The 17,875-nt window shown below is 45.6% G+C and overlaps 1 protein-coding gene across 2 annotated transcripts in view; it reads left to right on the top strand.

The window, feature by feature from the left end:
• Nucleotides 1-6,406, top strand: part of ELFN2 (extracellular leucine rich repeat and fibronectin type III domain containing 2) — a 74,750-nt gene extending 68,344 nt beyond the window's left edge. Inside the window, exon 4 of one of the 2 annotated variants that reach the window (XM_074271620.1) lies at nucleotides 4,077-6,406. The gene's annotated coding sequence lies outside the window, so the exon portion shown is untranslated. Of the gene's footprint in view, nucleotides 1-325 lie in introns of both variants that reach the window. The other variant, XM_074271619.1, reaches the window with a different exon arrangement.
• The last annotated feature ends 11,469 nt before the right edge of the window (nucleotides 6,407-17,875 follow it).

The following is a 17,875-nucleotide window of genomic DNA, read 5'->3' as shown; positions in this document are numbered from 1 at the left end:
GCTCCCAGTGTATCTCAGGTGCATCGGCCCTCCCCCCCAGGTTTTGGGAGATGGGGGTGGCCCCTCCTTCCCCCACCCCACTGTGCCAGCCTCCTGAATGCTTCCGTGCCTCCCCCCAGCCTGGCTTCCTGCCCTTCCCCTCACCCCGAGAGAGGATGCTGTAGAGATGTGGCTGTATGTATGTGTGAGTGTGTGAATGACTGACTGGCCGACTGCCGGAGAACCGCAAGGATGGTGAGCCGAGTGGATGTCCCACTTCTTTGTCACCTCCTGATATGCCCCCAAACCCTACTTTTCCTCCTCCCCTCTTCCATTCTTCAATAAGGATGTGGGACGCCAAGGACCCGGGACAGAAGGAAGCAAGTCAAAGACCCAGCATCTGATCCTGGCCTCTGAATGGAAAAGAGGTTTATTCCCCCCCCCTCTGTATCTAACCCCACTCTACCCCCCGCTCCCCATTTTTTCTTAAATCTAAGCTACATTCATTGCTTCTACCCTGTAAGGATGGGGTGGATGTGGGGGGGAACCAGGTTTCCGTGGAAACTACATCTCTCTCCCCCCTCTTTTCCTTCTCCCCTCCGATGGACACCCAGACAAAGCACAAACAGCTCGCTCCCGGGGTGTGAGTGGGGGAAACAAACAGTTTCTGTGACTAGCCCCCATCTCCTGGACTCTATCCCTACTCTCTGGCCAGCTGTGGTCACCATGACAACCCCCTTCCAGGCAGCAGCAAAAGAAAGAGCTATGGTCCCTGGGGAATGGGCGGGGGAAGTGGTATGGAAGCAGCTTGTGGGAGTTGCAGAAGTGAGGGCAGGTGGGACGGGGAAGCCGAGCTGGGCACGTGGTGCCAGGAAAAAAGGGACAGTGAGCAGGGACCCCGGACAGAGTCCCACAAAGGAGTCTCTGGGGGTTTTCCTGGGAGATTCTGGCTCTTGACAACTCAGAGGAATTTGGGGTTCGCCTGGCTTATTCCTACCTGTTGCCTGTCTAGTTTTCTTACATGTATTTGGAGGACGGGAAGAAGATGCGAGGCTGGAAACCTTCAACTCTTCCCTCAGGATTAGAGGTAGCAAGATGAGGCCTGTTTTTCCTTTCCCCTAGCCTTGGCCCAAGGCCACATTTGTCTCCCTGGGCATCAGGCCATTTTGAGCTATGAACTTATGTGATCCTTTGATCTCCCAGACAGACAGCCTGGATCCTTAGCGTCACAGGGACCTGGGGGAGTTGAAGGGATGGAAGGTCTATAGATAATTACTGTCCTGGAAAGCCAAGGGTTCCAGAAAGTGCCAGAACCTCAGAAAGGAGCTGCTTCCCTTGGATTTACATGCTCTTTCTGTGGGGACGGGGTCACAGTCAGATGGGGAGGAAAGAGGAAGTCACTTTTTCCTCTCTCCCGCCCAATTCTGGAGGACAGACTGTTTCTTTTCTTTCTTTCTTCTCTTTCTTTCTTTCTTTCTTTTTCTTTCTCTTTCTTTCTTTCTTTCTTTCTTTCTTTCTTTCTTTCTTTCTTTCTTTCTTTCTTTCTTTCTTTCTTTCTTTCTTTCTTTCTTTCTTTCTTTCTTTCTTTCTTTCTTTCTTTCTTTCTTTTCTTTTCTTTCTTTCTTTCTTGGGGGGTGACTTGCACAGAAAGGACTTTCAGAGTGGGAGATGGGAAGAGAAAAGGGAATCAGTGGGGGAGAGTGGAGAGGGAAAAAGTGGCCTGCCCTCTCCCCCACCCCTCCCCCTACTTCCTCTCCTCTCCTTTCCATTCCCTCCCCAGGCCTGTTTTGAGCACCCAAGAAAACCGAGTCGGGGAGAAGCCACTGATGTCAGAAACAGAATTCCTGTTCTATTTGTGCATGACGCTCTTTACTGTATTTTTCTGAGCAAACATCTGTTGTGAATGTGCCCGTTTGTCGAGATTCCCCCCTGCTTCCTCTCCTCTCCTCTCCTCTCCTCTCCCTGCCCGCCCCCTGCCTCCCTCCTCAGATGCCCTCCATTGTGAATTGATGAGCAACTTTTAAAACCCGGGAAGGAACTGTCTCTGCAGAGGACCCAAACCTGGTGCTGCGGCCAGCCAGCCCAGCCCTCCCTTTTCCCACCTCAGCCCTGGCATCGGTGGGCTCCCCAAGGGCCTCTGCTCTCCCCTCCCGTCAGCTCCCTGCTTGTGCTGGAGCTGTCCAGGCAGAGGTGCTGAGAGGGACCGTGCCCTGTGTGCTCCCAGACATGCACCATTCCTGGGGGAGTTGCCGCTTGTTTTAGGGCAGGGGGAGGAACACGAGGTGGTTTCCATCCAGTTCAAGTCAATTCAACAAACATTTATTAAGCGCCTACTATGTGCCAGGCACTGTGCTAGGATCCTAGGGGTTTAGAACCAAAAGGGATCTTAGGGAACATCTGGGCTAATAGGGAAAGGAAACAGGCCCAGAGAGGACCGGGGGATAAGGCAGTGGTAGTTCTGGAAATTGGATCATGTGGACCCTCTAAATCTAGCTGTTGTCAAGGGTTCACCATGGAAACGCCTGATGAATGGAAGTATGGTGGCTTTCCTTGGGGGGGTGGGGTGTAAAGAGAGCATTCCCATCCTGATTGGGACTCTCCATCTTTATTTTGGTGAATAGGGTTTGGTTTTTGTTTTGGGCAAGTAGAATACCCCAGAGAAGAGTTTTTCCTGTTAAATGTGCTCTCTGGGAAGCTGACCATTTCTACAATGAGAGAGTAGTTGGGTAGGGTTGGAGTGGGAAGACTTGAGTTTAAATTCTGCCTTAGGTACTTGATTACCTGGGTGACCAGGGCAGGTTGCTACCCTCTGGACTCAGTTTTCCCAGACAGAATGTAACAATGGGAAGAAGGCTGACTTGGGAGTCAAGGGTTCTGAGTTTAAATCCTGGCTCTGCCATTTATTGCTGATGTGACCTTAGGGAAATGGCTTAAAACTTCCGGGCCTTAGTTTTCTTTTCTTGAAAATGAGAGGACTAGGCTAGCTGGCCTTGAGGAGTCCCAAATGAAGGGGTCAGACTTGATGACTTCTCAGATCCACTGCAGCTTCTTTCCACAAGGATGGATGGGAAGAACCAACGCTGGTTTCTTCTGTAATCTCCCAGGAAGAGCTTCCGGACCCTGCCCCTCTAGGCACCAACCCTTCCTAGGGTTCCCGTGGGGTGGGTGGGGTCCAGATTGTGAGAGCTGCACTGCAGTCCCTTCCAGCCGCCATCACTGAATGTCCTGGCCAGCCCTGGATAATTCCTCCTGAGGCAGAGAGTGAAATATTCATGAATGACAAATGGAAATTTATGTCAAGGAATCTTGGCTGGGCCCCTCCAGTCCCAGTGTTTGCAATGCTAATCAGCTCGGGAGCCTTCTTCCCAGCTGGAACTACAGCCTCGGCCAGTGCCGGAGGAGGCAGAAGCTCCCAAGCCTGGGAGAGAATCCTGGAAGTGGATTTGGATCGGGATTCACAGCTGGAAATCCTCTAGCCCAAGCCTCCCATTTTAGAAGTGGGGAAACCCAAGGCCTGTCGAGATGAAGTGACTAAGGTCACACGGCTACTAAGTAGCAGGGCTGAAATTTATACCCAGGTCCTCAGACTCCCAAATTCAGCTAGCTGATATCTGTCCACTTCTAGCCCTTTATCTGTGGTTTTAGAAAAGGATTTCTAGAGGGAGGAAAAACAGTCTGTTTGTTTGGTTTTTTTTTGGGGGGGTGTTAAGGAGAGAGGAAGCAGGAAGATGCAGGTGGAGGGAGGAGATGGGAAACATAACAGTGATCCAGAGTCTGCCCTTTGTCAAAACAAACTCATTCTCTTGACTTCTTCAATCAGGTTTGTTTGAAGAGGGATCTGCTGGGGCCAGCCTCTGGATAAGTTGAGCTCTGAGACCAAGGGGCTTATGGGGATATAGCGAGTATAGGTGTGAGGATAACCAGGGAAATAGCACGGCACAGTGAGGAGACACCGATCCACATTGTGAGGAGCTCTGACGATATTATGCCTGAGTGACCACGGGCACATCGTTTAATATTCCTGCAATTGAGGCTCCTCTTCTTGAAAAGGAGATTTGGACAGTCTGGATTCTAAGGTCTCTCCCTTCTACATGTAGGCTTGTCTAGCCTTCCTGGAAGAGGCCAAGAGTGGAGGCGGTGTGGACCATGCTAGAGAGCATTCGGTCTGGAGTCGGGTCTTGGGTCGGAATTCTGTCTCTGCTTATTACCGGTGTGACCTCGGCAAACCATTTTCCTCTTTCTGTAAGATCCCTTCCAGTGTGAATTTTTCTGACACTCCTTGATATACCCTGGCTGGGGTGGGACTTGTCTTTGCTTAGAGATGACCTGGGAAAGGTTCCCTGTTCCCTGCCCTCTCCTCCCCCCTGTGTTTTCCTCACCCACTCCGCTCTGGGCCTTAGTCTTTCCATCTGTAAAAGGAAGGGCCTGGATTATCTCTGAAGCCCCCCTCCCGGCTCTAATAGCCCATAAGCCTCTTGACTACCAGCTCTCCCTGTGCCTTATCTAGGCTGCCATGGGTGGGGCTCAGTAAGATGGGAGAGGCCCTGTCTCTTGTGGAGAGGTGGAGTGATGAGGCTTCTTGGTGAAAGCTCCAGGTTCACCCCTTTTGGACAAATATACATAGCTCTGGGCTTAGGGAGCTTGCGTGGGAGCTCAGTGGGACCCAGCTGCCTTTCTTATCCCAGGGCTGAGGTAAGGTCTCTTGGAGGGGGTAGCTTTTCAGGAGATGGCAAAAGGAATCGGGAGGCCTGAGGAAAAAGCGGTCTCCAAAACGACAGAGATTTAGGGCTGGGAGGGGTCTGAGAAATCAGCTAGTCCAGTGCTCTCAATTTTACAGCTGAAGAGCCTGGGGTCTGGGAGAGATTGTCCTACCCAATCTCTCAGCTCAGGCCCTCCCCCACTCTAGCTTCCTTAGAGGTCTCCCTTCCTGAAGCCATCAGCCAAGATTCCTTCCCAGTGTCTTCTTGCCTTGGCTCCTCTCTCTTAACTCTGATCCCTTCCTCTAGCCCCCAGACAATGCTTCCAGTCCCACTCCTGCCTCAGGAGGGGATGATTTCTACACTACCGACCCTCTCCTACCCCTAAACACATAGACACACAACTGCACATCCCACTCTCATGTAGCCCACATCCGTGTCTTTCCCCCAAGCTCCAGTCTTCAGCCCACGTTCTTAGCCTGATCCCTGGTGGGAGGGATGGAGATGGGAGGCAATGGGTAGAATGGGATGAAGGCTGGCCTCCTCTTCCCTTAGCTCTCCCCCCAACAAGCACAGGGTCGGGGCAGAGGAGAGGAGTCATAACACAAGACCAGGGTGTCCTGCCCACTCCCATCCCCAGAATGTAGATGCCCAGGGGGTGAGGGCCAGGGAGGCAGCGGCCTGGATAAATGCCCCAGTTTGGGTCCTCTGGGGTTGGTGGGTCCCCTCCCCAGTGACGATCCTGTGACTCCTGGTCGTGTATGGACCTTCCCTCTCTTTTGGGGGGGGACTTGTTCTTTCTTGTTTTCTTTCTTCTGGGTTTGTCCATTTGTTGATTTATTTTCTCTCACCCCACCTTTTTTTTCCTTTTCCTATTTTAAACTGAATGGCACGAAATCGTTTTCCTCAAATCCAAGATTCCTGTATGGAGAAAATCAATTTCTATATTTGCAATAAATTTCTTATTTAAAAATGAACCCGAATGGTTTCTAGTTTTTTTTTTTTATGTGCCCTCCTTATTGCCTTTCCCACTCCTTCCCCCATCCATCTTCCCTTTCCTCCTCAGGGCTCTTTGGTCCTTCCTGGTCCTTTCTATCTCTCCCTCCCTTTCTCTTTCCTTGAGGGGTATCTTCCTCGAATGACTGAGCACCTTGTATGGAGTCCACGGGCTTGCATGGCGTCTTTGAGGAAAAAGTCAGTTAATAGAGTAGATGTTGGGGGTTGGAGCAGAGAAGGGGAGGAGAAATAGGCCAGGACTGGAGAGAGATAAGTGAGAGGAAGGCCATTCGCCTTTGAGAATGAAGGTGACCCCTAATATGGTACAAAAGGAGAAGCAAGAGGGAGGACAGTGACATTTCTCCATATACTCCTTAGGGATGTTGCCTCAGACAAAATGAGACCTGGGTGGGAGAGATTTTAATTTAGAAAGGCTAAAGTCACCCTCTATGTCCTGGGCCACATCAGCCATCTTGACTTTTGTCTTGTCACTGGGCTCTGATGGCCCTGGAGGAGAGAGTGAGGCTGGTGTTGTACAGTTCTGCCTCATTTAAATCCAATTCACTCACAGGTCAAGATAGCACCTTCCTGATGTCATCGTCCTCCGGGAATGAAGGACAAACAATAACAAAAGTAGTTTTGTGGGCTGGAAGGAGGGGGATGACAGGGCTTGGAGAGGATGGTACCATAAGCAAACAAATGCTTCCACTTTAAAGGAGGATGGTAGAAGGGAAGTGAAGGAAAAGGAGTGCTAGCTCTGGAGGTGGGGGTGGGGTGAGAGTGGAGGGGTGGGGGAACCTGGGATTGTGAAGGAAGGACAGAGTGAAGGATATCACCAGGAAAATGGATGATTGCAGAAGGAGATGGCCTGCTCCTTTGGTGAGAAGAAGGGGTAACTCATGAAGAGAACTGGTAAGTTGTTCATTGCCACAAAAATGGGGAAGACCCCCCAGCACACCAGAGGACCCTTTTTGGACAATTTTTTGGGAGGAGGACAGGAACAGAGTAACATGGGATAGGATATGTATAGTCAAGCTGCAATTTACATCACTGGAGGGAGTCCCCACATTGAAGAAATCCCCTTGAGTATTCAAGTACCTTCCACAGGGGATTGTTGTAAAGATCATATGAGACTATATCTGTAAAAAAATTCTTTCTAAACTTTAAAGTTTTACATCTATTTATTTTTAATATACATCATTTTATGAATCATGTTGGGAGAGAAAAGGAAAATCATGGGAGAGAGGAAAAAAAACAGAAAAGAGAAATGAACACAGCATATGTTGATTTACATTCAATCTCCATAGTTTTTTTTTTTTTTTTTTTTTTTTTTTCTGAATGCAGATGACATTTTCTGTCCAAGTTTATTGGGATTGCTTTGGATCACTGAACTGCTGAGAAGAACCAAGTCGTTCATAGTTGATCATCACACCATCTTGCTATGGCTGTGTACATTGTATTCCAGGTTCTGCCCATTTCACTCAGCATCAGTTCATGTAAATCTTTCCAGACCTTTCTAAAATCATAACTTTAAAATTCCTATTTAAATATCACAGGCAGTTAGGTGCTGCAGTGGACAGAATGCGGAGCTTAGAGTCTGGAAGACACAAATTCTTGACTTTAAAATCTGGCCTCAGACACAATTACTAGCTGGACAGGTCATTTAACATGTCAACCTCAGTTTCTTAATCTGTGAAATGAGCTGGAGAATGGCAAACCACTCTAGTGTCTTTGCCAAGAAAACCCTAAAGTCAAACATGGTTGAAAAGAATTGAATAACAACTTGTGTCAGGTACCGTACTGATTGTTTGTATACAGTTAGTAAAAAGACAGTCCTTGCTCTCAAAAGGCAATCTAAATGGGAAGACCACACAAAAGGTGGCAGGAAAGGGGTGAGGGAGGGTACCAGGGATTATTTAGTGAAGGGGCATCTTGTTCCATGGGGTTGAAACCAGACACAACAGCAGATGCAAAATGTAGGGGGCGAGTCCAGTTACCCAGAACCTTTGGTACTCCATCCGGGTCTCTTTCCACTATATCTCTCACTAAATTTGCAGCTTAGACCTTCCTTTTACAGAGCCCGATCAATCAAGCATCCTCCTTCAAGATCCCTGCCCCCTCCTGCTGGGTGGATATCACAGGCCCCAAATGAGTAATTCCCTGGAGTCTCTCCCTTCCCTTAGTCTGGCATGAATCCCAATGCTACCAGCTTCTCATAGAATCCCAGGGATCATTAGAACTAGAAGGGGCCTTGGAGACTACCTAATCCAACCCCCCTCATTCTGCAAATAAGGAAAATGGGGCCCGAGGTGGGGCTGTGTCTTACTCAAGGCCACACTGTGAATAACAGCAGAGTTAGGACAGGGAATTAAGACCCAGAGCTCCTCACTCCCAGAGTCCTTTCTGCTTTACTAGGCTTGTCCCCAGCCAAGTTTTACTCAAATTCAAATTCAACAAACATCCATTACCTCCAAATTTCTTATAGCAAACAAGAAAACAGGAGTTTATTTGGAAAGGGCCAAACTGGGTAGAATTGCTGAGAGTGCCTGAAATTCTCAAATGACACTGATTTAAGCACCAGTTGTATGTGGAGTTCCATGTTCCAGATATTGTGGGCACTGGAGGAGAAACAAGGTAGGATCTCTATCCCAATGAAGCTCCGAGTCCAATGGGGAACAAGACATAAACACTGACATTCATTGTAAGGCACGATATTACATTTTAATTGTTTTATATAAAAACAAAGTGCTATTTGAGATTTGAGGAAGGAGTTCTGGGAAACTTCACAGGGAAGAAGGCATTTGCATTGGACTTTAAGGGATGGGGAGGAATTCAACTGGGGAATTTGGAAGAGAGTATTCCAGGCACCTTGACAAAGACAACCACTCAGAGAAATAAACACAAAGTTAAGAAATGTGATTTTGGGGAAGCCTTTCTGGGCCTCAGTTTCCTTATCTGTAAAATGACACAACTGGGCTAGTTGGGGTCTGAGATCTCTTCCAGTTTTTAATATTTTATTTCAAATATGGATTTCATGAAGATAGCCAGAGAAAGCACTAAGAATTGGGGGATTAGAAAGGGTCTTGTACGGGAGATGGGACTCAAGCTTAGTCATGAATGTAGCTAGGATGAGCAAGGGGACTGTTTCAGGCATGACAGCCCATTACACAAAGAAATGGAGGCAGGAAACAGAATGTCGGTTTGATGATTTATATGGAATAGGGAGTAATTGAAGGAAAGTGATGGGAGTTTAATCTGGAAAGGGGCTGAAGCCAGAGAATGAAGGGATTTAAATGGCAAACAGAAGAGTTTCCATTTATCTTAGAGGAAATAGGGAGTCATGGGAAGTTCTGGAGGAAAGGAGTAACATGGTAAAAATTAAGTTTTGAGGATACCAATTTGGTAGTTTTGTGAAGGACAGAGCAGAGAGGGGCAAGACTAGAGGCATCAAGATCAATCAACTGATTTCTCACAGCCAGACACTTGGCACTGGAGATACTAAAAAAAAAAAAAAAAAAAGCATAAAGCATTCCTTGTCCTTAGGAAGTCTGCATTCTACACCTAATTAGGATGTTAGTCAAGGTAAGAGGTAGTAAGGATCTGAACTATCTTGTAAATGGAGGGAAGGAGTCACAGATTTAGAGCTGTGACTTTTGAGGTTAAGCCCAAGCCCTTAATTTTACAGGTAAGGAAACTGAGGCACCAAGAGTTACAGCAGTTTGACCAGTTATAGCAACTTGCCACACAGCTGGGTGAGGTGGGATTGGAATCCAGTTTTCCTAAATCAAGGAGACAAAGGTAAGGTTCTGATTGCTGGACCAAGGTGCCAGAGGGAGATGAGGGGGAGCTGGGATAAGCAGGGCAGATAGAATTTAGCCTTAGTGAACTGTAGAGATGAGGCTCTTTCAGTGATCCCTGGGGAGGAGGACAGAGGGTAATTTATACAGGGAAAGGAAAGAAGCCAATGTACTCTTCTGTCCTCTTGGTGCCCTAGGAAGGGAAGTCACCTGCTGCTAGGTGGGGTCTATGGGCAGGAGGAGAGGAGGAATGATTTGGCATGGAATGGAGTCAGTAAGGGGACAGCGGCAGGGTGCTGAGCAACCCAGCCAGAGACCTGGGGGAGGATAAGCATCATGAATCAGGAGTGGGTGGTTATAATACAGTGCTCTGTCCTTCCCCTCACCAGGTCTTTAGTTCTAATCCTCTTAACTTCCTACACAGCAGGCAGGAGATCAGATGAAGGTGGGCTCCCTGGCTTCAACCCTTTTCCTTTCATTGATTCATTCATTCATTTCTTTCTCTATCTATCATCTATCATCTATCATCTATCATCTATCTATCTATCTACCCATCTCTCTATCTATGTATCCATCCATCCATCATCTATCTATGTGTCTATCTATCCATCCACCCATCTCTCTATGTATCCACCCATCCATCCATCCATCATCTATATATCTATCCATGTCTTTATCTATGCATGCATCCATCCATCATCTATCTATCTATCCATCCATCATCTATCTATCTATCTATCTATCTATCTATCTACTTATTCACTTATTTGTTTGTTTTGCAATGTGGAGAATCCACATGTGAAGAAACTTTCAGGAAACTTCCCAGAGGGAGCCCCAGTGCCCAAGGTCAACTGAGCCATAGTCACTCAAGTCCTATTTAAAAATATATCAGAAGGAACAGCTAGGTGGTGCAGTGGATAGAGCACCAGCCTTGAAGTCAGGAGGACCTGAGTTCAAATTTGATCTCAGACGCTTAACACTTCCTAGCTGTGTGACTCTGGACTAGTCACTTCAGCAAAAAAATAAATAAATTACACACACACACACACACACACACACACACACACACACACACACACACATTTAGAGGAAGCTCCTTGTAAGTAGGGATTGTTTCCTTCCTTGTTTTTGTCTTCTCATCCCCTAGCACAATGCTTGGCACATAATTAATAAACTTTCTAAATTAATTTAATAAAGTTAATCAGTTTATCAACTAATTAATAAATGTTTGTTGATTAAAGAAGTAGAAACAGGACTTGCAAACAGCAGTGTTGTCTTATCTCTGAAGCCAACTGTCTGACCACTAGGAAGTCATTTGACTTTCCTGGGCCTCAGTTTCCTCATCTGTGAAATGGTGATAATTACAACACCTATTTGACAGAGTTGTTAAAATGAACTAATGCATGTATACAGACAACTATGTCATTCAAACCAGAGTCAGGAACACCTGGCTTCCTAATCCTGTCTCAGACCTGTTGGAGGAAACTTAATCTTTTGGGATCTTCATTTCCTCATCTGAATTGGATGCAATAATAGCATTTATCTCATTGGGTTGATATATCAAAAGAGATAGCAAATGTTAGGCATTTTGCAAACCATAAAGTGCTACATAAATATTAGCTATTGTTATTATTACTAGCATTTTGTCAGTTCTTAAAATACTACACAAGCTGTGTGTGATCACTGTCTGGCCCATACTAGGTGCTAGATAAATACAAATGGTATTCATTCTACAGACAAATAAGCATTTATTAAGTACCAGGGAGGCTCCTGGCACTATCTATGATGGGCTGGGGACAAAGAGAAAACTGAAGCTGACCTTGCCTTCAAGGCCTTTACTTATATTCCATTAGGAGAGAAGCACATATATAAATGTAAAGACAAGACGGATACAAGGCAGGCATGAGGCAACTTTGCGTGGGAAGGGACAGTGAGATACAATTATAGCTCATAATAATAATAGCTAGCATTTATAGACTATGTTAAGGCTTCCAAAGAACTTCACAAATATTATTGCCTTTTACTCTCATGACAGGCCTGCAATTATTCTCATTTTACAGAAAAGGAAACTAAGGCATGACAGAGGCTAAATAGCTTTGTCCGAGGTTACACAATTAGCAACTGTCAGAGGCTGGATTTGACTCGGGTCAATTCTGAGTCCAAGTCCAACACATTATCCACTGAGCCACCTTGTTTCTCTATGATTCTTGTTATTACAGAGGTCTTGGGGTCAGATTTTAGTTCTGCCTCTGAAATATATTGTGTGACTTTGAATAAGTCATCATTCCTAGGAAATTCCCTGGAACTACAAATTGCTGAGCAGGTGTTGACCTCCTTTGGTGGAAAGAGTTTTCTTCCTTGGAATAAAGTACAAAATATTTTCTACACCCATCACTTGACGGGGTTCTTTCCCTAGTCCCATGATGACAAGAATAGTTTCTTATCATTTTATACATGAAGGAAATTAAGGTATTAAAACATAAAAATGGCACTAGGATTTCCAGTCTCCTCCTTCCCCCATCAGGGCTCATTCACTAAGCCTTAAACTGAGGATACTGACAATGACTAAGGGACTGCTGAGGGTTGACTACTCCCAGCTCTTGGTACTCAGCCAGAGGCACCTTTCCCATGACACCGATCCAGAGTGCTGGTGGTAGGGAGGGGCAGAGAAGACATTTTCTTGGAGTTCTCCCATTCTGGGCATTGACCTGGAGAAGAATCATTGTGGACTATAGTAATGAACAATGACTCTTGGACCCTGGCTCTGAGTTCAAGGCTGGCTCTGCTATTGCTGACATGATCTTGTCACTTAAGTGTCTGGACCTGTTTCCTTATATGGAAAATCAATAGATTGGACTTGATGATCTGAGACCCCTCCCAGCTCTGACATCCCCTGTTCTAAGGTCTTTCCCAACTCTTTTGTCCCTTGTTCTAAGGTTCCTAGAAGCTCTGACATCCCCTGTTCTAAGGTCTTTCTCAACTCTGTTGTTCTAAGGTTCCTAGCCACTCAGCTCTGACATCCCCTGTTCTAAGGTCTTTCCCAACTCTGTTGCCCTCTGTTCTAAGGTTCCTACAAGCTCTGACAGTCCCTGCTCTAAGACCCCTTCCAACTTTGTCAGTCTTTTCTAAGGTTCTTCCTAGTTGAGAATCCCATGTTATCCCTATAACACTCCATATTGTGCTTCTTGGTAAAGCTAGTGTTTGTGAGTTAAACCCTCCCCCGGATTTGGAAGGAATGCATTAGGAATTCACAGCAGCGCTTGCCACCCAATTTTCCAGCTGAGTGGGCCATCCTGCTTTCCACCCTCCGATCCAGCCAGAGCTGGCTCTAATTGACATCAGGAGAACAGCAGCAATAAGGGGGACAGAAGCTGACCTATGCCGGGGCCAGCGCCGGGGGAAGTTGGTTGGTGGAGGGGAAGCAGATGAGTGATTCCTTGTGTCCCATTACCCAGAAACATATGGGAGCCCTGAGGGAATGGAGAGCTAGGAGATGGGAAGGGGCCATCTGGGGCGGCCCCACTAGCACAAGAACAATAGATCACAGTTCTATAGGGTTACAAATCCCTTTCACAGCCATGGTCTTATTCTGTCCTCTCAAATCTTTCAGGAAGGAGAAGCAAAATTAAAATTGCAGAACTGAAGAGGGCAAAGAAATGTCTACAATTATAGATCTAGAACAAGAAGGGGCAATCACTTCCCTCATTTTCTAGATGTAGAAACACTTTCTAGAGAGAGAAAATGGCTTTTTTTCTGGATTCTCTGAATTCAGATACCCTTAAGAGACCACTTAAGGGACCACGACAATTGTCCATTTCTCTTTTCCCCTTCTCTTTTCACTGAGATTTTAGATTGTGAAGCAGTGAGATATAACAAAGAGAAACTATATGTGGGTCCAGGAAGACTTAATTTTAATCTCAGGGGCTCAGGGGTGTAACATACCTTACCTGATTCAATCTTCCTCCTTCATAATAGAGCTAGTAATACCTTCAGGGTAGACCTCCACGAGTTGTTGTGAAAAAATGACTTTGTAAATCTGTGTAAAGACTATCAGCCTTGGCCAACCTGGTGAAGGGTATCTCTGAAATGTCTGTGAGACTCAGACTCTGGGATGCAGCAGCTATGTGAGAACAAACCCCACTGATGCAATATAGGCAAACAATCGGCCATAACCTTGGCAGTCCTACAGGATTCTGTAGGAAATTAAGAATATGACCCAAGGCTAATAATCATTTCTCTGCTTAGGTCTTGAGATTTTTTTTCTTTAGAAAGATGAGTTGATCTATCTGCTTCTCCAAATTCTGACACTCATGTTCTTAAAGTCCTTCCTGGTTCTGGCATTCCCTACACCCCCAGAACTTCTATTCTTTTCATCCATGTTTATACCACCAACACAGGGCCTGCCCACAAGGAGCTTACAATCTAGTGAAGTCATACGGTTCATCAGTAGGTGAAACATGCAAAGTAGTATATGTTGGGAAGAAGGGAGAAAAAGGACTTTCTCCTTAAAGTCTGAGAAGAAAGAGACAAACATTAATTAGGAGATCAGGGATAATTTTCTGGAGGAAGTAGCAAGAGGAGAGGTTTTTTAGTATATAGCCTTGGAAATTCCCATGGTAGGATAGGGAACATGGATTTTGGGAATGGTTGATGGACCAGTTACCCTAAGGGCCTCTCCAGGTCTTATACTCTGTGATTCTTATGAGCCAGAAGCCAAGAACAGCCCTACTGTCCTAGAGCTGGAGATGTATGCAAAGGCCAGGAGCTCCTTTCTTCCCTTCCCCCATTTAACACTCAAGGAAAGATCATTCTACAGAATCACAAAGTCCTCCGACTCCCAAGCCAGCTCTTTCTATTATATCTTGCAGTTTCCCTTGCTAAGGACTGACTCCCCTTTCCTCTTCAATGGGGTCATGGAGAATGAGGGGAGAGACTTGGCTCTGGCCCCCTGGCCCCTGGCCTCCTGCTTTTCAGCCTTGGCTATCTCTCCGTGGTTCCCTCTATGGAGTGTTATTGAGTGGAGATAATTGGTATTTTTGACAGTATCTGTTGCAAGGGAATCGGCTACCACTGGGAGGTGATTGAAGCAATCAGGGCTAATTACAGGATTAGGGGGCTCTGTTGCCACACAGCTTCAGGGAGGATAATACCCCCTTTCCAGAACTCCATAGGAGAGAAGGTGCTCTAGCTGAGAGAGGAGGCCCCACTGGCTGTTCTGGTCCTCTCCTGTGGCTGGGCAAAGGGACAGTATCCTGGGACTAAGGTGGGCTGAGAGTGGAGAAGAGACCCTCTTTCCATCCTTTTGGGGTTGGAGAGGATTTGGACTTTGGAGAAATAAAAAGTTAGAGAGCTGGGTGGTAGAAAGTAAGGGCAACCTCCCTCCAGTTGTTCTTTTTTACAGACAATTTGTCGTTCTTCAGTCTTTGTGACTCCATTTGGGATTTTTTTTTTGACAGAGATGCTGGAGTAGTTTGCCAATTCCTTCTCCAGCTCCTTTTACCAATGAGGAAATTGAGGCAAATAAGATGAAGTGACTTGCAGCATCACACAACTAGTAAGTGTCTGAGTCTGGATTTGAACTCGTGAAGATGTATTTTCCTGATTTCAGCCACAATGCTCTAAGACCATATACTTCCCCTGACAATAATAATGGCATTTGTCTATGTATAATTGTATGAGATAGCAGGTTTGCTAAGTGTCCCACCAAACTTATGTCCTGAATCTCACAACCCCATAATATAGGCACCTTGGGATTATTGTCCTCCTTTTACAGATCTTCCAATCATGGAGCTGGAGGCCATCTAGTCCAGATGATTTTAGGGATGAAAAAATGAGGCCCTGGAAAGTTAAGTGAAGTGCAAATCATGCAGCTAGGAAGTAGTAAGAACAGATCTTTGGATGATCAGCCCCAAAGCCAACCTGATTCTCTAAGCTACACGGAATCAGGGTAGAGTTAGGATTGGAAAGTGAAGGAATAGGAGGCCTTTGTCAGTACTTTAGAGGAAGAAGGAGCATGGTCTTTGACATTTTATATGTAATTTTCCTATTTCCCAAACTAGATCGTAAACCCTTTCAGGGCAGCATTGTGTCTTTTTTTCAGAGTCAGGACACCTAATTGTTTTACTATCTAACTCCCCCTGCTCTGGATCCTAGCACCCTCCTCTATGGTGGAGATGATAAACCATGACCTATTCCTCTTAGGAGACCCACACAGGAAAAGAAAACCTATATATTGTAAAAGTTCTACTGGATGTACATTCTATTATTTCAGCACCCAGGAGAGCACCATTTATATAAGATAGGGAACAGAAAGCCTTGGTTTGGGTGGGAGTCAGAAGACAGGAGTTCAAGTGATGAGATCATAGATTCAGAAATTGAAAGAAGCTCATTTTCCAGGTCTTTAATTTTATAGATGAAGTAATTGATACACAGTGGACGTGACTTACCCAAGGTCACATGAACAGAACTAGAATTTGAAACCAGATCTGTGATTCTAAATTCTAAATGTGGTTCTTACCATTGTACCATATTTTTTCCTTGGATCGTTGTATGACCTGGGATGTCATTTCTTTCCTTTCTGGGCTTCAGTCTTCTTTTACATAAAGATGGAAGCATTGTACCAGAGAATCTGTATAATTCTTTCCATCTCTGACATTCTGTGATTCCAGTGGATCCTGGATAACTATTTGTAGGATGAATATTTGGACCACCCATACAGTGCCTAGTCAGTACTTAATAAGTATTGCTGGTTAACGGGGAGTATGTTTTGTGTGTGTGTGTGTGTGTGTGTGTGTGTGTGTGTGTGTGTGTGTATGTGTGTGTGTGTGTGTGTGTGTGTGTATGTGTGTGTGTGTGTGTGTGTGTGTGTGTGTGTGTGTGTGTGTGTTTTAGAAATGGAGATGAAACCGGGGATGGGATTATGAGCTGGGGAGAGAGAGATGACAGGATAGGGCAAGTTATTTTGCAAAATCTAGTCTGGACACCCCAAAGGGGTATTGGACAGAAATAGGCCAAGAGCTGTCCCTAGCCCCAGCCCCAGCCAATGAAGCTTTTCCTAAACTGGGACAGTCCTGGCAGATCTGGGACATGAGGTCATTTAGTCCCCAGTGGCCAAATCATGTACGAAGCCCCAAATCACCAGTGATGGAGATCAGCTTGTGCTCTTTAGAATGAAGATTTTGGGGGAAGTGGAGAAGGAAAGGTGAGATTCTTCTTAAAGGCTATCAAGGGCAGATACTGCTCTCTTTAATGCAGAGTGGAGCTGCATATCTAAGACTCTAATATCTCTTGGTCTCATCTTCTGTGGCTGGAGGTGAAATTAGGGAAAGGGGGACCAGGGGAGAGAGAACCTTTAGGAGAGGGCAAAAATTAATGTTTTAGTTTAAAAAAATATTTAACTTAGAGTGAGGAATTCAAAGCTCAGTTCTTATGCTCACCAGTTGTACGATCATGGGCACATCTCTCTCTCTCTCTCTCTCTCTCTCTCTCTCTCTCTCTCTCTCTCTCTCTCTCTCTCTCTCTCTCTCTCTCTCTTCTCTCTATCTCTCTGTCTCTCTCTCTCTGTCTCTGTCTGTCTCTGTCTGTCTGTCTGTCTCTCTCTTCTCTCTCTCTCTCTGTCTCTCTCTCTCTCTCTCTGTCTGTGTCTGTCTGTCTGTCTGTCTGTCTCTCTCTCTGTCTGTCTCTCTCTCTCTCTTTTCTCTCTCTGTCTCTTTCTCTGCTCCTCTGTCTCTCTCTATCTGTCTCTTTCTCCACTGTAAAATGTAGATAATAATCTCTGGCATCTAGAGTGTGCAATGACTTGAGTGCCTGATTTGGAGATAATAAGACCTAGCCTTGGATTCTTCTTTTATGGAGCTTACATTTTAATTGAGGAAATAAACCTTGGATGCTCAGAACTACAACTAGGGCAGGGCAACTGGGGCTCTGCTCCAGTATTTCGAATTTAGAGAATATTGAATTTAAAGGGTGCTAAAGGCAACTATAATCCTTTAGCAGTATAAGAACAACAGAGATTAGAACCTAGTTAGCAAAAACAATTAGTTCAATTAGAAAGCTACCAGATGGCAGACTAGGGTGAGCTTCGTGCCCCTCCCTGCTGTCCCTGCCCCCAGGGTTCTCTGTCTCCTTTCTCTGCCCAAACTAAAGCCATGCTTCATGTCATTTTCCCCACATGCAAAAATTCGTAGTTACAACTCTGTGGACACAGATAATTATAATTCAAGGCAAAAGGCATTAGAAGAGAAATACAGAGTGCTATGGGGTTTAAGAGGAAGGAGCGATATTTATAGTTGTAGAGAATGATGGAATGATTCATGAAGTAGGGATGGCATTTAACTTAGGCCTTGAATGATGGGTAGATTTCCATAGAGAGAGATGATGAGTATGGGGGCAAAGTAATTCAGATGT

The sequence above is a fragment of the Sminthopsis crassicaudata genome, chromosome 5, assembly GCF_048593235.1.
Source record: "Sminthopsis crassicaudata isolate SCR6 chromosome 5, ASM4859323v1, whole genome shotgun sequence".
Classification (NCBI taxonomy): domain Eukaryota; kingdom Metazoa; phylum Chordata; class Mammalia; order Dasyuromorphia; family Dasyuridae; genus Sminthopsis; species Sminthopsis crassicaudata.
Note: the sequence above shows the minus strand (reverse complement) of the source record. Positions and strands in the feature narration are given on the sequence as shown.